Here is a 25,697-nt window from a genome sequence, read left to right as displayed (position 1 = left end):
ATACAGAAGTGTGGGCCTCCCCAGGTGGTACAGGTGGTTGAGTGCAGTGCTGTAAAGCTCTCCGCAGCCTCTGCAGTGCCGGTTCAATTCTGGCTGGCCAGCGAGGGTCCCACATGGTGCGGCAGACCTCTCCTGTCACACCCGCTGCTCCCCTCAGTGGTGTATTTCCTCAGTCTGCCTGTTCTGTTCCCCGCTCTGTCTCTGGTGAATCCTCTCACCCTCCCGCAAATCTAACCTGTACACCAGTTCTTGTATAAATAAATAAATAAATAAACAAACAAACAAACAAACAAATAAATAAATCTTGAAAAAAAAGAAATATAGAAGTGGTCAGGCAAGCCATCCTGGGACCAATACACCACAGGAAAAGAAAATAGCTTCCAGAACCCAATAACACTTACATCAAAGAATTTCTCTGTCTTACAGGTAAATAATTCCAAATCCTTTTAATTGAAAAAAAAAAAAACTAAAGGAAGTAAAAAAGCAACATAATGCTATTAGAAACATAAATAATGAGGAGAAAAATGAGATTGATTATTTTTTTTTTGAGATTGAATCTTTAAGAATGTAATGGAGAAATTTCAAGGATCAATAGAAGAACAAAAAATTCTGGAAAAAGCCACAAAAATAGAATAATGAAATGTAAGAATGGATCAGTACTCTTGAAGATAGTTATAAAATGACTCAAAAATGAAAACGAAGAGAGGAACAAAGGAAAAAGAATGAAGAAATAGTCCTATTTATCTGACACTATGAGGGAAAGAAATATTAGAATTATAGGAATCTCAGAGGAAGAAAAAGACCAGGGAACTGAGAAACTACCCAAGTAAACAATTGAAGAGAATTTCCCAAACTTGAAGTAAGAAATGGAAATAGACATACAGGAAATAGAAGAACACAAAACTACCATAATGAAAAGAAAACCGCAGCTTTCACATAATAGTAAAGCTTCCAAGAGACCAAGACAAAGAAAAAATAGTGAAGCTGATGAGAGGAAAGAAACAGATAAGCTATAAAGGAAAACTAATTATGCGGACATCAGACTTCTCTGAAGATACACTATGGGCATGCGGAGAATGGAGAAACACATTCAAAAATCATCAAGACAAAAAATGCCAGGCAGGAATACTTGATCCTGCAAAGTTCTCCCTCCTTTATGAATGAAAAATAAGGACCTTCTGAGACAAATAAAATCTTTAGAAATTTGCTACTGCTAACTCCACAATCCAACAAATATTATAAGAAGTCTTAAAATCTAAAACAGCAAAGGAATGAACAGGAAGAATGGAATAAGGTAGTGAATATAAACATAAAACAATCACCAAAATGGCAATAACAGACTTCCATGTATCATTAAGCAACCTAAATATTAATGGACTATATTCACCAATAAAAAGACACAGAGTAGAGCCCTGGGAGGGGGAGAATAATCTTTCTCCAATCCAATCATACCTTACCACTGCCCTCCCAGACCTGGCAGCTCCTGCGCGCCCCTCCCCACAAACTCCAGGTTTGGATAAGTTTTGAGCAGGACCTATGCAGGACTGGTTTTGGCACAAGAAGAAAGGCTTAGGGTGGAGGGCGTGGGACTAAGAGGCAGATCTGTCCTCTAACCTCAGTGCTAGCACCTAGATCCCGCGTTTCTCAAACTTCCATGTGTGGATGAATAAAAATGTAGATTCGGATTCTATTGGTCTCACCTGGGGACTGAGATCATCCTGCAAATCAAACTCGCAACCAGAAAACAGAGTCCCGGAGGGCAGAGCAACATGCCGGCGAGGAGACTCTGCGAGTAAGATCTCCCATTGAAAAAAGTTAATAGGGAGGAAAAGCGGCAGGTCCCAGTGAGAACTGGGACACAGAAGATAAATGGACGACTCCAGCAAACTACCTGAAGAAGAAAGTTGCCATAAAAGAGGACTAGAAGGGAGGAAAGAGCAGAACCCTGATCCCCTCCCCCACCCACAGAATCAGCACTCTCCGACCAGCAGAGAGGAGGAAAAAAACAAACTAAAATGACCAATGTAGGGTAAAGAAAATATCAGGCTTTTTCTGCCCTCCCGCCATCAGGGTAGATGATGGATCCTTGTCCTGAATGCATGCCTGATGGCGGGCACCTGGAGTAGGGTGTGGGTATAGGTAGATGGGATTCAGCTGAGCTAAGACTGTGCTTTTAAGGGCGGCGTCACGGGGGGACGCCAGCAGCACCAGTAGCAGCAGTAAAAGTCAAAGCCGAAGCTGAAAGAAAAGCCGAGAAGCAGCAGAACCAACGCCAGAGAGCCCAAATAGAGTGAAGACTTGCTGGGGGCTGGGAGGCCTGCCAGCCTCCCAGCCCCCCAGCCAACACCCCTGCCTGCCATATGCCTGGTGAACCCCAAATAAAAAACCTGCAAAACTACTGAGGACTCTGACTCCTCCTTTACCCGGTCTGCATGGGATCAGAAAACCTGCACTGTGTCCTTTCCTGACCTTACAACCAACAAGAACAAACTACGCATCAAGTGGGACTGTGAGTGGAAAGGAACTATTGCAGCCACCACACCCCATGAACGGGAGCTGTGGGGAACCCTGCAGGATTCCCCACGGCAGTGAGCAAAAGGCTCCAGGCACCATTAGAGAACAACAAAGACTCTGGAGACCCGCACACAGCCCCAGGCCAGCCGGTAAGCTTGCGCAGAAAAGCTGCGCACTTGGCGCGCTTGAAAAGCAAACGCGGATCTGATCACGGCTGCCCAGGTCCCCGCGCCTGCGACCTAGGCTTGCAGGGAGACGCACGGAGGCCCTCACTGGGGTGAAAGTCCCTCACTGAGTAAGCAGGAACCAGGCGCCCAGGCACAGGAGCAGGGTGCAAAAGGAACCATTCCCGCGCCACTGAAATGGGCTACAGCCCGGGTCCTGGACCTGAGGGCTTTGGAACTGAGACCCGGGGCACGAAATTCGGGGCCTGGGTTCTCAATGACGGTGGGGCACAAGGCAGACACAGCACCCCAAAGCCGTTGAGGTTTACCCTACCATTCCCGCTCTGTTCCCTGTCCCACAGGGTGGGGGTGGGGCGAAAAACAGCCCCCCCAAGGACATTAGGAGAGATCTCTGGCGCCACCTAGCGACCAGGAAAAAAAAGTCACTAACACCCCATAGAACAGGGAAATTTCTTAAGACTGCTTGAAAAGGGAAGAAGGCTCCCAGAGGAGACAGTGGCCAGCTGGGAAGTTAGCCCACGCCAGGCCCCTTCAGACCAGCAGTCTGAGCCCACAGAGGGAACAGGCACCCACGGCCGGGGCAGACCGGGTGCGCAGAAGAGTGTGCCTGAGACCGGAAGCTCAGGGACTGAGTCCCGCATCGCCATTTTAGAACAGGAACATTTCTTCAGTAAAGACTGCCTGAAACCAGCGGAAAGCTCCCTCAGAAGCCAGAGATGGCTCCTGGAGGAGCCAGAGGGGAGCGGAGAAGTTCACCCAAGATGCCGGCCAGTCCAAGCAACACAGTGTCCCAATGCATACGACAAATTAGAAAACAGACAGTAGGGAGTAGAAGAACCACACGCAACATAACAACTCCTCAGGAAAAAAGCAAACCACAAAAAGAAAACCACCCTCCAGATTACAACGACAGTAACTTGGAAGAACTTCTGAGCCTTCCAGAAAGAGAATTTAAAATTGCTGTGAATAAAAAACTGACAGAAGTCATAAAGGAAAACAATGATATGAGAAAAATAATCAACGATCAGAAGAATGAAATTGAGTCCGTAAAGAGGGAAGCAAAAGAAACGCAGGAGATCAAAGAATTAATGGAGGAACTAAAGAACTCTGAGAAAAGCAATGAAAGCAGAATAGATGAAATGGAAGAACGAATAAGTACTCTTGAAGACACAGAAATAAAAAGAACCAAAACAGAAAAGGAAAGAGAAGTACGAAGGAAAAAGAACGAAGAAAGACTTTGGGAACTATCTGACTCCATGAGGAGAGGAAATATAAGAGTTATAGGAATTCCAGAAGGAGAGGAGAGAGATGTAGGAACAGAGAAAATATTCCAGGAGATAATTGAAGAGAACTTCCCAAATGCGAAGAAGGAGCTGAACATTGATATACAAGAAGCAAGAAGAACACCAAACTTCCACGACGAAAGGAAAAACACAGCAAGACACATAATAGTAAAGCTCCCAAGAATCCAGGACAAGGAAAAAATAATGAAGCTGACAAGAGGGAAGAAACAGATAACATTCAAAGGAAAACCAATCAGGCTGACATCAGACTTCTCTGAAGAAACACTACAGGCAAGGAGAGAGTGTAGGGACATGTCGGGGCCCAGACCTTGGGCCCAGACCTGAACATCCAGGTTCTTGCCTGAAGCAGGTACTGAATGTTAGCTCCAGTGAAGGTTTCAAGTTTCCTATTGTGACGACTGAACCTTTCCACCTGCTTGCTACTGTGGCTTGTTTGCATTGGTGGTCTCTCCTTGTTAGAGATAACGAGAGACCTCCTCCTCTGAACCCTGTATAACATTGTACACATTCCTGAATAAATGAGACTGGCGATGATCCTGGCTTTGTCTCCACTCCTCGCGTACCTCTGTCCCATACCAAGCCCCTGCTTCCTCCCCCGGGTACCACATTGATCTGCCAGGTTGGCCCGGACATTTGGCGCCCAGCGTGTGGCCTGGGTACGAGGAAGAACTACAGAGGGAGAAGATGCCTGAAAAGGAAGCTAGCTAGCTCAGGAGGAAGCCTTACCGACGTGGGACCCTGCCGCATCGTGGATAAGGTAAGCTCAGGTACAGCGTCTGAATCATGGGACAGGAATTAAGCCAGCATGAGCTATATGTGAAGCAATTAAAAGAGGCACTTAGGACGTGAGGAGTCAGGGTCACAAAAAAGGATCTACTCCACTTTTTTGATTTTGTTCAAGACCTGTGTCCTTGGTTCCCTTAAGAGGGCACAATAAATCAAAAAAGATGGAAAAGGGTGGAGGAAACAGAACAACTGCTTAGAAGTGCTTCCCCCAGCACTGCAGGGGCCCCATCCCCCAATGATCACTGTGAGGACTTAATTCCGTTTCACAGTGATGTGGAGGACAATCCATGGAAAGAAGAACAAAAAGAACCCTTGGAGAAAAATGAAAGGGCCTCTCCTGACCGGCCCAAAATAAAAAAGAAAAACAAAATTTATCTTTCTTTGAGAAAGTTTACTTCTGTGGCTACGAACCCTCCTTGCTCCACTGATGAAGAGGGTGGATTTTTTCTACAGCTTAACTCCAAAAGCGAAATCCCCCCACTATCGCAAAAGGGGAGGATCCCGAGGCGGGCAAAGCAGATTGGGGCAACCTGGAGGAGGACGCTGCACTTTACGATCCCCACTCTCTTCCTTCTTACACGGCCGCTGTTGCCTCTGCGCCCTCACAACTCGCTGACCCTAATCTCGACCTTAAAACCAAAATCGCCCACCTTGAGGAGCGCATGTGCCTACAGGCTCGTTATCATAAACTTTCCCTTCAACTTCAACAGATCCAATGAACTTCTTCATCCAACTCAGATCCTGCGCCACCATTATGGGGGAGGCGTGATGCCGAGGCCACTTCAAAGCCGCCATTAAGGGGCGGGCTTGAAGCTGACTTCACCTTAAAGCCACCATTATGGGGCGGGGTTAGCGCCAACACCATTCTATCTCCTCCCCCCACGGCTCCCGCCGCTTTGTCTGCTTTCCCGCCTCCCAAAAAGCCCTTTTCCGTGGCTTCTGTCTTTCCTGTTATTGAAGCTCCAGATGTTCAAGGCCACCTCCGCCGTTATCACCAACCAGTAAAGGCTGTCCTTGATGGCGGAGATCATTTACTTTGGAGGACTAAATTTCAGGATCTCTGTATGGCCCTGACCCAGTTCTGATCTGGGGAAGGGGATCAGTATGTGTCTCTTCACAGACTCATGATGCGGCCGGCCCGATGGTTGCCTGAATGGCTTGTCAGATTTGTTACAGATTTGTTACAGCATGGTGACCGCTTCCTGGCTCATCCTCTATGCTGAGGTGTTACTTTTCTCTTCGGCCTTTGCTGGCTTCAAGGATCCAGGCAAGATCGTGTCTTTGACTCAACATCTTCATGGTAAATCTTATAAGTACAGGTGGGGATATTTCTCTACCACTCCTAATGGGTATGTCTCTTACATTACTTGCCCTGGCCACATCACATATTTGGTCACTGTTGCAGGCTCCAGCCGTAAGTCCAGCTATAAATGCCTCCGGACAGCTATAGGTGGCCCCTCACATGGAGGGCAGAGTACCTGCACTTCCTTTGCTGAGTCAGTACACTCCTCATGTTACTGTTATAGAGCAACCCTGGGGTGGGGGTGGAGTCCAAAAAGCCTATATGGAATTAGCTTTGGGACATCCTTTTCCCCCTAACATTACAAGACCTTTTCTGAATGCACGGCCAATAATAATAAGACTTACTATACTGCTGTTCTTATCAGGACATCCCCTGCGAGTCAGCCATAGGCCTCTACCTTGCTGACCACCTGTGGTGCCAACAAAAAGGTGGGTGACACAGTGTGCTGAGCAACTACTGCCCCAGTACATGTCACGGATGGAGGACGTCCTCAAGACAAAGCCAGATATCGTTTTGTCAGTACAATCTTAAAACAGCTTGCACCACGCCTTCCCCCTGCACTTAGCTATCATCCACTTGCCCTTCCTGCTGAAAGACAAAAGTTGGGCATTGACTACAATACTTTTAATATCCTCCACTCCTCTTTCAATCTACTTAATTTAACAAATTCCTCACTGGCCAATAATTGTTGGTTATGTTTACAAATGGGTTTCCCTGTGCCTTTGGCCTTTCCAACAACCAATTCCTCACCCAACCGTAATTACTCCTTCACGGTTCCCATTTTGGTTCAGCCTATCCAGTTTTCTAACATGCCGGGTGCAGTGGTGCGCGCCTGTAATCCCAGGCTACATGGGAGGCTGAGGCAGGAGGATCGCTTGATCGGCAGTTCTAGGCCACAGCGCGCTGCACCCACATGTGTCCGCATGTTCACCTCCTCAGACATGGTGACCCCTCCGGGGGCGGGTGTACCACACCAGGCAGCCTGTGTAAACCGGCCTGCCCAGGTCGGTACCGTTTGGAGCACAGAGAGTCGCTCCTCTGGCGTTCTGGAAATGAATCGCATCCATTGCCGGCTAACTAGACCGGTCAATGCGTGTTGGGTTTTCTCCTACCCGACATAGACGTTGTTCCTGGCAGTGAGCCCATGCCCGTTCCAACGGCTGACCTTTTTTTTCAGTAAAAGTAAAAGAGCAGTACACCTTATTCCCTTATTTGCAGGCCTGGGTATAACTGCCGCCGTGGCCTCAGGGACAGCTGGATTAGGCATATCTCTCTCACAATATACTAAACTGTCTCAACAACTTATTAATGATGTTCATGCTCTTTCTAGTACTATTCAGGATCTTCAGGATCAGGTTGACTCCTTAGCTGAGGTAGTCCTTCAAAATCGACGGGGCCTTGATTTACTAACAGCGGAAAAGGGGGGTATTTGCTTGGTCCTGCAGGAGAAATGCTGTTTCTACGCCAACAAATCAGGAATCGTCCGCAATAAAATCCGACAGTTACAAGATGACCTGGAAAGAAGACGCCAGGAGCTAGCTGAAAATCCACTCTGGACTGGTCTCAATGGACTCTTACCCTATCTTCTTCCCCTCATGGGTCCCCTATTAACCCTTTTGATATTGGTTGTCCTGGGTCCTTGCATTTTTAACAGAATAATCACCTTTGCAAGACAACAGATTCAGGCCCTTCAGGCAAAACCCATTCAGGTACATTACCATAAGTTGGAGATGCAAGATAAGGGAGGCTCTTACTCAGACTGTTGCTCAGTCTGAAGAAATAAGACCCCCTTCCCCTGTGCGATGGACTGGTCAGCCAATGACGGGTAAGATCGGGGCAGACTAAAAATGGCTCGAGGTGCTAAATCGCCATACGTCTGTGACTCCTGACGACCTAAGACAGGCGCAGTCCCCGAGGGGTTTTTGTCTTTTCACTCTCTCATTAGAAATAATAGAAAAGGAGGATCTGTCGGGGCCCAGACCTGGGGCCCAGACCTGAACATCCAGGTTCTTGCCTGAAGCAGGTACTGAATGTTAGCTCCAGTGAAAGTTTCAAGTTTCCTATTGTGACGACTGAACCTTTCCCCCTGCTTGCTACTGTGGCTTGTTTGCATTGCTGGTCTCTCCTTGTTAGAGATAATGAGAGACCTCCTCCTCTGAATTCTATATAACATTGTACACATTCCTGAATAAATGAGACTGGCAATGATCCTGGCTTTGTCTCCACTCCTAGCATACCACTGTCCCATACCAAGCCCCTGCTTCCTCCCCCGGGTACTGCGTTGATCTGCCCGGCTGTCCCGGACAGGACATAGTCAACAGACTCCAAGAAAACAGATGCCAACCAAGAATACACTATCCCGCAAAGCTCTCCTTCCTCTATGAAGAAAGAATAAGGACCTACCCAGACAAACAGAAACTCAGGAATTTCATTACGACTAAACCCCCACTCCAAAAAATACTACAAGGAATCCTAAAGCCAGAACCTCAGAGGGACGAATAACAATGAAAGAAGGCCAAAAAAAAGTTATTAAAAGGATAAATAAATAAAATCAAAGGAAAGACAAACACAATGGCAAATACAGATGCTAACATATCAATATTAACTTTAAATGTAAATGGACTAAACTCTTCAATAAAAAGACAGAGAGTTGCAGCCTGGATTAAGAAACAAAACCCAACTTTTGCTGTATCCAGGAAACACATTTAGCTACAAAAGATAAAAATAGGCTCAAAGTTAAAGGATGGAAAACAATCCTACAAGCAAATGGACCAAAAAAGAAAGCAGGAACAGCTATACTTATATCAGATAAAACAGACTTCAAACTCAAAAAAATAAAAAGAGACCCCAATGGCCACTACATTACGATCAAGGTGACAATACTTCAAGAAGAAATAACACTCATTAACATATACTCACCAAACGAAGGAGCACCAAAATATATCAGACAACTGTTATCCTCTCTGAAAACAGACATCAGAGAAAACACATACGTAGTGGGAGACTTCAACACACCACTCTCAACAATGGGTAGATCAACAAGACAAAAAATAAGAAACAAAAGCTCTAAATAAGGACCTAGAGCATTTGGGCTTAACAGATATCTATAGAACACTAAACCCCCCAAAAATGGAGTACACATTTTTCTCAAGCGCACACGGATCATTCTCCACGATCGATCACATACTGGGGCACAAGACAAATATCAACAGATACACCAAGATTGAAAACATACCAACCATCTTTTCTGACCATGAAGGCATCAAACTAGAAATAAACCATAAAAAGAAGGCAAGGAACTTTCCTACCTCATGGAGATTAAAGACCACACTACTGGAAGACCACTGGACTAATGAGGAGATCAAAGAACAAATTAAAAAATTCTTTGAATTAAATGACAATGAGGACACCAATATCCTAAATGTATGGGATGCAGCAAAGCAGTAATAAGAGGAAAATATATAGCAATAGAAGCTCACATCAAGAAACAAGAAAGAACTCAAAGATACAACCTAATCTCGAAGCTCAAAGATCTAGAAAAGAACAACAAATAAATCCCAAGACCAGTAGAAGAAAAGAAATAATAAAAACCAAAGCAGAAATAAATGAAATTGAAACTAAAAATGCAATCCAAAAGATTAATGAATCCAAGAGCTGGTTTGTCGAAAAAATAAATAAAATAGACAAACCCCTAGCCAGGCTCACAAAGGAAAAAAGGGAGAAAGCACAAAAAAACAGGATCACAAATGAAAGAGGAGAAATCACAACGGACAGAGCAGAAATCAAAAGAATTATCAGTAACTACTATGAACAGTTATATGGAAACAACTTCAACAATCTAGAGGAGATGGACAAATTCCTACAACTCTACAATCACCCAAAGCTATATAAAGAAGAAAAAGAACACTAAACAGACCAATTACAAGCAGCGAAATTGAAATGGTAATCAAAATCCTCCCCAAAAACAAAAGCCCAGGACCTGATGGATTTACAAATGAATTCTACCAAACATTCAGAGATGAATTAGTGCCTATCCTTCACAAACTCTTCCAAAAAATTGAGAAGGAAGGGACAATACCAAACACGTTCTATGAAGCCAACTTTACACTAATGCCAAAACCGAACAAGGACAACACAAAAAAGGAAAACTACAGGCCAATCTCCCTACTGAACACTGATGCAAAAATCCTCAATAAAATTTTAGCTATCAGAATCCTACAATGTATCCATAAGATAATTCACCACGACCAAGTAGGATTCATGCCAGGGACACAAGGATGGTTCAACATCCGAAAATCAATCAACGTTATCCAACACATCAACAAAAAAAATATAAAAACTATATGATAATATCAATAGATGGTGAGGAAGCTATCGACAAAGTGCAACACCCATTCATGATAAAAGCCCTTGAAATTCTTGGGATACAAGGAACATAACTCAACATCATAAAGGCCATCTATGACAAGCCAACAGCCAGTATCATTCTCAATGGTGAAAAGCTGAAAGCAATTCCATTAAGATCTGGAACAAGACAAGGATGTCCACTCTCACCACTGCTTTTCAATATAATACTGGAAGTCCTAGCCAGAGCAATAAGACAAGAGAAACACATACAAGCAATACAAATAGGAAAAGAAGAAGTCAAACTATCACTATTTGCAGATGATATGATAATATACATAGAGAACCCCAAAAACTCCACAGAAAAACTAATTCAACTAATCAATCAGTTCAGTAAGGTGGCAGGATACAAAATCAACACGCAAAAGTCAGTAGCCTTCCTATACACAAACAATAAATCTGAAGAAGAAGAAATAAAAAAAAACATCCCTTTTATTATCGAAACAAAAAAAATCAAATATTTGGGAATAAATCTAACAAAAGAGGTAAAGGACGTATACAAAGAAAACTATAAAACACTGTTAAAAGAAATAGAAGAAGACACAAAGAAATGGAAAGACATCCCCTGCTCATGGATTGGAAGAATAAACATTATTAAAATGGCCATCCTACCAAAAGCAATATATAGATTCAATGCTATTCCAAGCAAAATTTCAATGTCATTCTTCAAAGAAATAGAACAATTATTGATGAAATTCATATGGAATCACAAAAAACCCCGAATAGCCAAAGCTCTCCTGAAAAAAAAAAAGAAGGGATTGGAGGCATCACACTCCCAGACTTCAAACTATACTACAAAGCCATAATCATCAAAACTGCATGGTATTGGAACAAGAACAGACATACAGACCAATGGAATGGAATAGAAAATCCAGAAATAAACCCACAGATTTATGGTCAACTAATCTTTGACAAAGGAGCAAAGACTATGTATTGTAGCAAAGAAAGTTTGTTCAATAAATGGTGCTGAGAAAACTGGGTCACTACATGCAAAAGAATGAAGCTGGACCACTACCTCACACCATACACAAAAATCAACTCAAAATGGATTAAAGAACTAGACATAAGACCTGAAACCATAAAATATATAGAAGGAAATATAGGCGAAACACTACGTGATTTGCACATCAAAGACATCTTACAGACACATCACCCAAAGCAGTGATAGTGAAGGCAAAGATAAACAGCTGGGACTACATCAAATTAAAGAGCTTCTGCACAGCAAAAGAGACAATAACAAAAACAAAGAGAAACCCCACCAACTGGGAGGACATTTTTGCACACAACACTAATGATAAAGGACTGATCACAAAAATCTGCAAAGAGCTGATGAGACTCAGCAACAACAAAGAAAATAATCCAGTCAAAAAGTGGGCAGAAGAGCTAAAAAGAAACTTCTCTGAAGGAGAAATGCAAATGGCCAACAGGCATATGAAAAAATGTTCAACATCACTTGTAATCAGGGAAATGCTAATCAAAACTACCATGAGATACCATCTTACACCAGTGAGAATGGCACATATTAAAAAAACTAGCAACAACAAATGTTGGCGAGGGTGTGGAGAAAAAGGAACTCTCCTGCACTGTTGGTGGGAGTGCAAACTGGTCCAACCACTATGGAGAGCTGTGTGGAGATTTCTGGACCTACTAAACATAGAGCTTCCATATGATCCAGCAATTCCACTCCTATGTGTTTACCCAAAGGACACAGAAACATCAATTCCAAAGAACACCTGCACCCCTATCTTTTTAGCAGCACTGTTTACAATAGCTAAGCTTTGGAAACTACACAAATGCCCAAAAATAGATGACTGGATCAAGAAGATGGGGTACATATACACCATGGAATATTACTCAGCATTCAAAAAAGATAAACACATGCAATTTGCAGCAACATGGATGGCGCTGGAAGGGATCATGCTCAGCGAAATAAGCCAAAAAGAAAAAGAGAAATACTGGATGGTCTCACTCATAGCAGGAATCTAGAAAACTTAAATAAGGGACCAGGAAAATGAATAACTATAAGAAAGTGAAAATCAGAATCAACAAAAAACTATGAAACAGAGACACTCTGGGAGGGGTTGGGGGCGGGAGGGGAGGGATTGGGATCAGAATGGGGGGATTGCAATTGTATGGGGAATATAAAAATAAAATTTATTAAATAAAAAAAATAAAAATAAAAAGACACAGAGTAGCATACTTGATTAAAAAAAAAAAAAAACAGGGCCTCTCTGGTGGCCCTCGCGGTTGAGTGCAGCACTGTGAAGCTGTCCGCAGCCTCTGCAGTGCTGGTTTGATCCCCGGCAGCCTCAGAGCAACCCATATGGTGAGCAGACCTCTCCTGTCTTGCCCGCTATTCCCCTCAGCAGTGTATTTTGTCAGTCTTTCGGTTCTTTTCCCTGCTCTATCTCTGGTGAATCCTCTCACCCTCCCACACAGCTGGCCTGTACCCCAGCTTTGTATAAATTAAATAAATATATATATATATATATATTTTAAAAAACGTATCCAACCTTCTGCTGCCTCCAGAAAACACACTTAAACTCTAAAGATAAGCATAGATTGAAAGTAAAGGGTTGGAAAACAATTCTACAAATGCCTCCCCCAAAAAAGAATGCAGAGGTAGCTATACTTACAGCAAATAAAACACACTTCCAATTAAGAAAAGATGACAAGAGACACTGAAGGACACTATATAACGATCAAAAGGACAATTCACCAGAAAGACATAATGTTCATTAATACATACTCACCAAATGGGGAAGGACCTAAATACATTAGATTGCTGTCAGCTCAAAAAAGAGATATTGGAGAAAATACATATGTATTAGGAGTCTTCCATAACTCACTTTTACCAAGAGATAGCTCAATGAGACAAATAATAAATAAGAATACAATAGCCCTAAATAAAGAGCCAGATTACATGGACCTAACAGAAATCTATAGAACACGCAATCCAAAAAAACTGAACACACAATTTTCTCAAATGGACACGGTTCCTTATTCGGGATCAATCACATATTAGGCCACAAGACAGTCAACAAATACATGAAGCTTCAAATCACACCAAGTATCTTCTCTGAACATAAAGGCATCAAACTAGAAATCAACTATGAAAAGAAAGCAAGGAGCTTCTTAATTACCTGGAGACTGAATAACATGCTACTGAGAGGCCATTGGGTTAATGAGGAAATCAAATAAGAAATTAAAAAGTACCTTGAGGCAAGTGACTAAGATGACTCAACTTTCCAGAATATATCGGACTCAGCAAAAGTGGTATTAAGAGGAAATTATACAGCAATACAGGTCCATATCAAAAAACAAAGAAACAACCTAATCTCCTATCTATTTTTTTTTGAGATTTATTTATTTATGCACACAAGAACCGAGGTACAGGCCAGATGTGTGGTGGGTGAAGGGATTCACCAGAGACAGAGTGGGAAACAGAATAGGCAGATTGACTGAAATACACTGCCGAGGGGAGCAGCAGGCAAGTCAGGAGAGGGCTGGTCTGCCATGTGGGTAAGCTCTTTGGCTTGGGATCGAACTTGAGCTACAGAGGCTGCAGATAGCTTCGTAGGTTGCATCTTAACCTTTTGTGCCACCAGGGAGGCCCTAATCGCCTATCTTGAGGAACATAAAAAGAAAAACAACAACTAAAAACATATCTAAAAGCAAGTAGAAGAAAGGAAATAACAACAAATTAAACTGGAAATAAATGAAATAGAAATAAAAATGACAATCTAAAACATCTATGAAACCATAAGCAGATTCATTGGAAAATAAATTAGACAAACACCAGCAAGACTGACAAAGAAAAATAAAGGAGAAAACCCAAATAAGTAGGATTATAAATGGAAGAAGAAAAATTACAAGAGACAGAGTAGAAATCCAGAGGACAATTAGAGATTATTATGAACATTTATATGCAAATAAGTTCAAAAATCTAGATGAGATGTGCAGATTCTTAGAACTATACAATCAGGGCCTTCCTGGTGGTATAAAGGGTTAAGCACATAACTGTGAGACTGTCCACAGCCTCTGCAGCAGAAGTTCGATCTCCACTGGCCAGGAAGATACCTACATGGCATGTGGCAGACCTCTCCTGTCTTGCCCACTGCTCCCCTCGGCAGTGTGTTTCAGTTAGTCTGCCTCTTCTTCTCCCCACTCTGTCTCTGGTGAATCCTCTCACCTCCTGGACCTCTTTCCTGTACCCCAGTTCTTGCATGCATAAATAAATTTAAAAAAAAATCCTTAAAAAAAGAACTATACAATCAACCAAAGCTGAACAAAGCTTTGGAAATGTAAGCACACCAATTACAAGCAGTAAAACTGAAACTCTCCCAAACAAAAGCCCAGAATTAGATGGTTTCACAAAAAAAGTTCTAACAAATATTAAAAAATGAACTAATAACTACCCTACAAAAACTTTTAAAAATTGAGAAAGAAGGAAAAACACCAATTCATTTTACATGCGCTATTAAACTAATAACAAAACCAACCAAAGACAACACACACACACACAAATAAAACTACAGAACAATTGCCCTAGTGAACAAAGATGCCAAAACCCTCAACAAAATCTTATTAAACTGAATTGAACAATGCATCAAAAGGATTGTATATGCAAAGGAATGAATTCCAAGCCCCAGGAGAGACCACAAGGGATATTCAGTTTGGCCTCATCCACCGAGGGAGCTGCTGCAAATTTCAAGAATAAGCGAGCCAGCATCTGTGCGGAATACACCTAGAACATGTGGCACTGGGAAAGGGCTGCCTCCACAGCCAGAGGTGAGCTGAAAAGCCCCCACAAGCCAGTCCCCATCCACCAGTCAGAGCCCAGAGGGAGACCAGTCACCACCGGGGGCGGGCACAGGGAAGTGCCCTCCAGATTCACCATTTTAGATCAGGGACACTTTGTGTGTGCGTCCAACTGGAACACAGCTATACTGTGCAGATCTGGGAAAGGGCTGCCTCCACAGCCAGAGTTGAGCTGAAAATCCCCCACTAACCAGGCCCCATCTGGTAACTAGTTGGAGCCCAGAGGGGGATCCAGTGATTTGGAGCCCAGCGACAATCCTTCCACTGCAGGGCAGTCTGTGGGAACTCAAGACCCACCTTGGAATTAAACAAATACAGAAGGAGGAGATTCTCTGTGACCAGATTACCAGTTTCCGACATCACAAAAAGAGCACACCAAAAATATGCTGGCCAGAACCAGCGACACAGTGTCCCAATGACAGGACAAACTAGAAAACAGAAGCAGGGAGAAGAAAAACTACAAGCAACCAAGCAAGTCCTCTGGTAAAAGACAGACCACAAAAAGAAAATCTCCTACCAGAATGCAACAACAGTGACTTGGAAGAACTTCTGAGCCTTCCAGAAAGATAATTTAAATTTAACATGATTAAAAAACAGACAGAAGTCATAAAGGAAAACAATGATAAGGGGAAATGATAAAGGATCTTAAGAATGAAATTGAGTCCCTAAACAGGGAAGGGAAAGAAATGCAGGTGATCAAAGGATTAATGGAGGAGATAAAGACTTCTGGGGAAAGCAGTGAAAGCAGAATAGATGAAATGGAAGAATGGATAAGTATTCTTAAAGACACAGAAATAAAAAGAAGCAAAACAGTAAAGGAAGGAGACGTACAAATGAAAAACAATGAAGAAAGACTTCGGGAACTAACTGACTCCATGAGGAAAGGAAATATAAGAGTTATAGGAATCCCAGAAGGAGAGGAGAGAGACATAGGAACAGAGAAAATATTCAAGGAAATAATTGAAGAGAACTTCCCAAACATGAAGAAGGAGCTGAAAATAGACATACAAGAAGCAAGAAGAACACCAAACTTCCATGAAGAAAGGGAAAAAACCAGCAAGACATATAATAGTAAAAGCTCCCAAGAATCCAAGACAAGGAAAAAATAATGAAGCTGACAAGAGAGAAGAAACAGATAATATACAAAGGCAAACCCAATAGGCTGACATCAGACTTCTCTGAAGAAACAACACAGGCAAGGAGAGAGTGGAGGGACATAGTCAACGGACTCTAAGACAACAAATCCCAACCAAGAATACTCTATCCTGCAAAGCTTTCCTTCCTCTATGAAGAAAGAATAGGGAGCTTCCCAGATAAACAGAAACTCTGGAATTTCATTACAACTAAAACCCCACTCCAAAAAATATTACAAGGAGTCCTAAAGCCAGAACAAACAGAGGGATGAATAAGAACAAAACAATATCTACCAAAAAAAATACATCAAAATATCAATAAATAAAACCAGATAAAAGAAAAACAAAATGCCAAATACAGATGCTAATATATCAATATTAACTCTAAATGTAAATGGACTAAACTCTTCAATAAAAAAGACAAAGAGTCACAGACTGGATTAAGAATTGAAACCCAACCTTTTGCAGGCTCCAGGGAACATATTTTACTACAAAAGATTAAAATAGACTCAAAGTAAAAGGATGGAAAACAATCCTACAAGCAAATGGCTCAAAAAGAAGGGCAGGAACAGCTATACTTATATCAGATAAAACAGATTTCAAACTCAAAAAGGTAAAAAGAGACCCAGACAGTCACTACATTATGATCAAGGAGACATTATTTCAAGAAGAAATAAAACTCGTTAACATATACTCACCAAATGAAGCAGTACCATAATATATCAGTCAACTATTATCATCTCTGAAAACAGACATCAGAGAAAACATATATGTAGTAGAAGATTTCAACACCCCACTAAAATCAATGGATAGATCAATGAGACAAAAAAATAAGTAAGGACATTAAAGCTCTAAATAAGGCTCTAGAGCTCATGGGCTTAACAGACATCTATAGAACACTGAACCCCAAAATATCTGAGTAAACATTTTTCTCAAGCACACATGGATCTTTCTCCAGGATCGATCACATACTGGGACACAAAACAAACATCAACAGATACAAGAAGATTAAAATCATATCAATGATCTTCTCTGACCATGAAGGCATCAAACTAAAAATAAACCATAAAAAGAAGGCAAGGATCTCTCCTACCTTATGGAGATTGAAACCCACACTACTGGAAGACCACTGGACTAATGAGGAGATCAAAGAAGACATTTAAAATTGCTTTGAGTTAAATGACAAGGAGAACACCAATTTCCTAAATTTATGGGACACAGCAAAAGCAGTAATAAGAGGGAAATATGTAGCAATACAGTTACACATCAAGAAAAAAGAAAGAACTCAAAGAAATGACATAATCTCACAGCTCAAAGAACTAGAAAAAAAAAAACAAAAAAAGTCTCCAAAACCAGTAGAAGAAAAGAAATAATAAAAAAGCAGAAATAAATGAAATCAAAACTGAAAAAAAAAATAAAAAAAAGATGAATGAAACCAAAAGTTGGTTCTGGGGCGGGGGCGGGAGGGGAGGGATTGGGGTCAGAATGGGGGGGCTGCAATTGTATGGGGAATATAACAATAAAATTTATTAAAAAAAAAAGTTGGTTCTTTGAAATAATAAATAAAATAGACAAACCCATAGCCAGGCTCACAAAGGAAAAACAGGAGAAAGCACAAATAAATAGGATCACAAATAAAAGAGGAAAAATCACAACAGACACAGCAGAAATCAAAAGAATAATCAGAAACTACTACAACAGTTATATGAAAACAATCTCAACATTAGAAGAGATGGAAAATTTCCTAAAACTCTACAATAACCCAAAACTAGATAAAGAAGAAATAGAACACCTAAACAGACCAATTACAAGCTGTGAAATAGAAATGGTAATCAAAGCCCTCCCCAAAAAGAAAAGCACAGGACCAGATCGATTTACAAATGAATTCTACCAAAAGTTCAGAAACTAATGAGTGCCTATCCTTCACAAATTCTTTCAAAATATTGAGAAGGAAGGGATAATACCAAACACATTCTATGAAGCCAACATGACGCTAAAACCAAAACCCAATAAGGACAACACACACACACACACAAAAAAAAAAAATCCTACAGGCCAATCTCTCTAATGAACACTTATAGAAATCCTCAATAAAATTCTAGGTATCAGAATCCAACAATGTATCTATTAGATAATGATGCAGCATGGGCCTCCCCAGTGGCACAGGAGTTGAGCGCTGGGTTTTGAGGCTGCCCGCAGCCTCTGCAGTGCCAATTTGATCCCTGGCCACCTGGCGAGGGTTCCACATGGTGCGAAGATCTCTCCAGCCGCACCCACTGCTCCCCTCAGCAGTGTATTTCGTCCATCTGCCTGTTCTGTTTCCTGCTCTGGCTCTGGTGAATTCTCTCACCGTTCTGCACTTCTGATTGTACCCAGTGCTTGTATAAATAAAAATACATAAATATATTTAAAAAAAAAAGATAATGCACCAATACCAAGTAAGATTTATTCCAGGGACACAAGGATGTTTCAACATCTGAAAATCAATCAATGTAATCCAACACATCAAAAAAAAAGAAATATAAAAAGCATATGATAATATCAATAGATGCTGAGAAAGCTTTCAACAAAGTACAACACCCATTTATGATAAAGGACCTTGAAATCCTCGGGATACAAGGAACATATCTCAACATCATAAAGGCCATATATGAAAAGCCCATAGCCAATATCATTTTCAATGGTGAAAAGCTGAAAGCATTTCCATTAAGATTTGGAACAAGACAAGGATGTCCATTCTCACCACTGCTTTTGAATATAATACTGGAAGTCCTAGACAGAGCAATAAGACAAGAGAAAGACATACAAGCAATACAAATCAGGAAGGAAGAAGTCAACTATCACTATTCACAGATGATATGACAATATTCATAGGGAACTCCAAAAACTCCACAGAAAAACTAATTCAACTAATCAATCAGTTTAGTAAAGTGGCAGGATACAAAATCAACACACAAAAAATCAGTATTCTTCCTATACACAAACAATAAATCTGAAGAATAAGAAATCAAGAAAAAACATCCCTTTTATTATTGAAACTGAAAAAAATCAAATATTTGGGAATAAACCAAACAAAAGAGGTAAAGGACTTATACAAAGAAAACTATAAAACGCTGTTGAAAGAAATAGAAGAAGACACAAAGAAATGAAAAGACATCACCTGAGTATGGATCGGAAGAATTAACATTATAAAAATGGCCATCCTACCAAAAGCAATTTACAGATTCAATGATATTCCAATAAAAATTTCAATGACATTATTCAAATAGTGCAAATATTGATGAAATTCAAAACCCTGAATAGCCAAGCTCTTCTGACAAAAAAAAAAGAAGGGAATGGAGGCATCACATGCCCAGATTTCAAACTATACTACAAAGCCATAATCATCAAAACTGCATGGTATTGGAACAAGAACAGACACATGGACCATTGGAACTGAATAGAAAAATTCAGAAATAAACCCACAGTCAACTAATCTGTGACAAAGCAGCAAAAAATATGTAATGGAGCAAAGAAAGTTTATTCAATAAATGGTGCTGCGGAAACTGGGTCACTACATCCAAAAGAATGAAGCTTGACTAATAACTCACACCAAGTAAAAAAACCAACTCAAAATGGATTAAAGAACGAGACATAAGACCTGAAACCATAAAATATATAGAAGGAAATTTAGGTGAAACACTACATGAAGTGCACATCAAAGACATCTTTACAGACACATCACCCAAAGCAGTGATAGTGAAGGCAAAGATAAACAGCAAAGATAAAGAGCTTCTGCACAGCAAAAGAGACAATAACTAAAACAAAGAGAAACCCCACTGACTTGGAGAAAATTTTTGTACCCAACTCTATTTAAAAAGGACTGATCACAAAAATTTATAAAGAGCTGATGAGACTCAACAAAAACAAAGCAAATAACCCAGTCAAAAAATGGGCAGAAGAGCTAAAAAGAAACTTCTCCAAAGAGGAAATGCAAATGGCCAACAGGCATATGAAAAAAATGTTTAACATCACTTGTAATCAGGGAAATGAAAATCAAAACTACAATGAGATACCATCTCACACCAGTGAGAATGGCACATATTAAAAAATAAACTAGCAACAACAAATGTTGGCAAGGATGTGGAGAAAAAGGAACTCCCTGCACTGCTGGCGGGAGTGCAAAATGGTCCAGCCACTACAGAAACCTGTGTGGAGATTCCTCAAGCTACTAAAGATAGAGCTTCCATATGATCCAGCAATTCTACTCCTAGGTATTTACCCAAAGGACACAGAAACACTAATTCCAAAGGGCACCTGCGCCCCTATGTTTATGGCAGCACTATTTACAATACCTAAGCTATGGAAACAACCCTAATGCCCCAAAATAAATGACTGGATCAAGAAGATGTGTTCCATATACACAATGCAGTATTACTCAGCAATCAAAAAAGATAAAATCATTTGCAGAAACATGGATGGAGCTGGAAGGAATCATGCTCAGCAAAATAAGCCAGAAAGAAAAAGAAAAATACCAGATGGTCTCACTCATAGCATGAATTTAGAAAACCTAAATAAGGTACCAGGATAAAGACTAATTATAATAAAGAAAAAATCAAAATCAATAAGCAACTGTAGACCAGGGACGCACTACTTGGGGGTGGGAGGAGAGGAGGGGGGATCAAGGTCAAAATAAGGGGTATGGGCATTGTATGGGGACTATAACCAAAATGAAAATGCATACATTGTGAAAAAAATAAAAATGATGTAAAACCTATATAAAATAAAATAAAAAAAAAGATGGAACTGAGGTCTGCAATGCCCTCTGGTGGGGACAAAAGGACTCTCCACCAAGGGAAATGTTAAAAAAAAAACATGCATACATTGTACATAAATGAAAAATGATGTAAAAATATATAGAATAATTAAAATAAATAAAATGAATGTAAAAAAAGAAACAAATACAAAGAGTAACATATCAGCTAAGAAATAGAATATATATATATAACCATGTAAACATGACAAGTTAATGAATCAGTGAACCTGAAGATTGGTCAATAAAAATTACACAATTTTATCAACAGAGGAATAATCACATGTAAGGGAAAGGAGAATATCAGGGGTTTGTGAGACAAGAAAAAAGAAATCTAGCGATGCATTATCAGAGTAATCACAGAAGGCAAGAAGAGATGGAGAGTTAAGCAAAGAAAAACAATTGAGAATTTATGGCTAAAATATTTTCTATATTTATTGTGAAGTCCAAGAAGCTGAATGAAACCAAAAACAAGTCCAAGAAATCCATGCTAACTAAATTTCTATAATGAAGATGAAACCAATATTTGAAGGCAGTCAGAGAGTAATGGATTATTTACAGAGGTACAAACAGTGAATTTCTCAGCTGAAACCCTGGATGTCAAAAGAGAGTGACACCCAATTTTTAATTACTGAAAGAAAAGATTGTCAACCATAACTTATAAATCTGACAAAAAATATCATTCAGGAATTAAGGGTAAATAAAGACATTCTCAGTTGAAGGAATACAATAGGAAGCACTTCAACACCCCATTCTAGGCAAGTGACAGAACTACTAGAGAAAATGTTAGAAAAGATATGGAAGTATTATACAGCCCCACCAACAAACAGGGTTTATGACATTTATAGAACATTCATCCCAAACAACAGCAGTATGTGCATTAATCTCAAGCATCCATGGAAAGATACCTCATTAGATCTAAAAGAATTGAAAACATAGAGTTTGCTCCTGGACCATAATTTTAATCAAACGAGAAATCAGTAACAGAAAGAAAACAGGAAAACCTGAAAAAAAAATTGAAAACGAACCAACACACTTCTCAATAATGTATGGATCAAAGAGTAAATCTGAAAGAAATGAAAAAAAAAAATACACTTAACTGTGTGACTTAAAATATAACATCAAAACTAGTGGGACACAGTTAAATCAATATGGAGAGATAAATAATGCACCAAATGCATAAACTAGAGGCAAAAGATGGTTTCAAAATGTGTGTGGGTATAGGCAAAAACATTACAGGAAAAATATTTTGGCTTAAGCATTTGTCAGATTTAACCAAAGGAACATTTGAAAAAATTTAAATTCAAGCCCATATAATATTTTCTGATATAGATTTACTAATATAGCATACATAATATTATTATAATTACCTCTGTTAACTTATGCTTTCATGAAAATATTCTTCATTCAGTCACTAACCTTGCTTTATTCTTAACCAGGTTCATCAGACCAAAATAGATAAAACTGTTTTCTGTAGACATATGAATGCCATATACAAATAAATAACTATGACAGATTAAATAGAAAATTGTTTGTATACAAAAATCCATTGTCTAGAGGTTTTTTTTTTTTTTTTTCTTTTCGATAACTAGTGGTTTCACACACTTAGACTATGGCAGTGATATTCATTTGAGGAATTTCAGAATACTATAGACAGTCAAATAAACACAAAGTTAAATTCAGAATGGTTTGAGTATAATTTGTATTTTACCATATACAATTGTAATAAATGAATGCCACATACATTATTTATTTGCCATTAGAAAACTTGAATCGAAAAGCTGTTTTCCTTTTTTCTATTTATTTGTAATTCTACTTAGAAGGTAACAGTGTATAGATAAATACAGATACAGATACAGACATCTAAGACATTGCCATAACATGTAAATTAGTAAAATTTTACTTCATAAATGATTACTTTTTTAAAGGGTAATTTTAAAAACAATTCAAGATTAATGAGATTTTATCAAAAAAAAGAGATATTTGTGGAACTGGTTTCATAGCACCAAGTACAGCTACAGTTTAAAAAGCATCAGTGTAAAAATATAATAACAGTACAAAACACAACGAAGCAAAAACAGACAATTATAAACCAGCGACATACTGCAGGGGAGGAGGAGGGAGAGGTATCTGAGAGGGGGAAGGAGGAGCACAAGGGACTGAGGTGATGGTGCACAGGATCATTGGTGAAGGATACTCTATGGGGACTACACCTGAGGGAGTGGGGAGAAGCAAATATTGTTTAAAAAATGAACAAAAATGATGTAAACAATAAAAAGTAATTTAAAAAGCTACACAAAGAAATATAGTCCGGCAAAGCTTAGAAATAGCTCTGTGTTCTATAACAATTCGTTCTCCTAAATATGAATTTTACTTTGTTTAGGAAATGATTCTAACCATGAAAGACTACATAATTTCTAGCATTAACCTTAGTAAGCAACTTTAAAAGAAAATGGGGGCCTCCCTGTTGGTGCAAGGGGTTAAGACGCTACCTATGAATCTATACACAACCACTGCAGCATGAGTTTGATCCTCTGCCAAGGAGCTGCACACACGGCACAGCAGACCTCTCCTGACTCGCCTGCTGCTGCCCTCAGCAGTGTATGTCAGTCAATCTGCCTGTCTTTCCCCACTCTGTATCTGGTGAATCCTCTCACCCCCCCACACCTCTGGCCTATACACCAATTCTTGTATGCATAAATAAATAAATCTTTAAAAAATAAAATGATAATCTTTCTCTTATTTTCTCCCTGTCGAAAATACTGGAATTATATAATTAGGATACCTTATCTTACATCTTAGTTTCATTTACTCATAATCTTTAAGAGCTGGCAAGGCACAATAATCTAATTCTACCAATGTGTTTTACAGATAAGGAAACAATGGCTTGGTCAAGGCTGCATAGCTGTTTATGATTCCAGTTTTAAAATATTTTATTAAAGTAACAATGCATTATAACATTGTATGTTTTGGGTATTATTGAAAATCAACATCTGTATAGACTACATTAAGTTAAAGTCCAATTATCTCCTTTACCATATAATTGTTCCCAATGTCCTGGTTTACCAACCTTCCTTCCCGCTTCCTTTTTAATAGCCCCTAATATGTCTTAAAACTCCAAAAGTGTATTTTTATTTTATTTAGCTCATATGTTTGTTCCCTTTACATATCACACATGAGTGAAATCTCAGTGTGCCTCCACCTCATATTTTTTTATTGCAGTAAAATTGGCTTACAACACTGTATATTATTCAAGGTATGGATTCACATCTCTTCAAATGAATGTTACTGCACAATACCCACCATCAAGGCAGCCATAGTCCTCCACTATAGTCAACTGGGCCTCCTCCTTCTTTACTCTCGACCTTCTCCCTACCTTTCTAACCAAAATTGGTAACCAAAATTTTACTGTCAGATTTCCGCAGGGTTTTTTGTTTGTTCGTTTGGTTGGTTGGTTTTGTCTGACCCTTGGTTTCAGTTTCATTTCTCTGTATTTCACACATGAGTTAAACCATCTAGTATTTGTCTTTTTCTATCTGGCTTATTTTGCTAAGAATAATTCCACACAGTTCTATTCATATTGCCACAAATGGAAAGAATGTATCTTGTAATTTTTGTAGTTGAGTAGAATTCAATAGTATATATACACCAAATCAAAATCCATTCATCTGTCATTGGACACTTAGGTTGTTTGCAAATTTGGCTATTGTAATAGTGCTGCAATGAATATATGAACATATATATCACTTCCAATTGGTGTTATTGCATTATTCAGCTACATACCTAGGAACAGAATTCATACAGTGAATCGATTTTTTTATGTTTGGAAAGCTCCCTGCTGCTTTGCATAGGTGATGGACAAGTCTACATTTCCACAAACAATGAAGAAGAATTCCTTTTCCTCCACACCCTTGCCAAAACTTGATTTCTGGTCTTTTTGATATGGGCCTTTCTCAAGGGTGATAGAAGGCACCTCGTTGTGGTTTTGCTTTGCATTTCCCTAATGATAAGTGATAAAGAGCATTTTTTTTCCTTGTGCCTATTGGCCAATTGTATGTCTTCTTTGGAGAAGTGTTTACCTCTTCTGCACATTTGTGATTGATTTACTTGGTTCTTATTTTGTATGTGCTGTATGAACGTTTTGTGGATCTTGGCTATCAGTTTCTAATCAGGTTTATGATATGTAGTTATTTTCTCCCACTCAATAAGATTTCTTTTTTAAATGGGCAGAAGAGCTAAAAAGAAACTTCTCTGAAGAGGAAATGCAAATGGCCAACAGGCATATGAAAAAATGTTCAACATCACTTGCCATCAGGGAAATGCAAATCAAAAATACCATGAGATACCATCTTACACCAGTGAGAATGGCACATATTACAAAAACTAGCAACAACAAATGTTGGCAAGGTTGTGGAGAAAAAGGAACTCTCCTGCACTGTTGGTGGGAGTGCAAAC

This window comes from Talpa europaea, assembly GCF_964194135.1.
Source record: "Talpa europaea genome assembly, chromosome: X".
NCBI classification, from domain to species: Eukaryota; Metazoa; Chordata; class Mammalia; order Eulipotyphla; family Talpidae; genus Talpa; species Talpa europaea.
The sequence above is the reverse complement of the archived record's forward strand: the minus strand, read 5'-3'. Positions refer to the sequence as shown.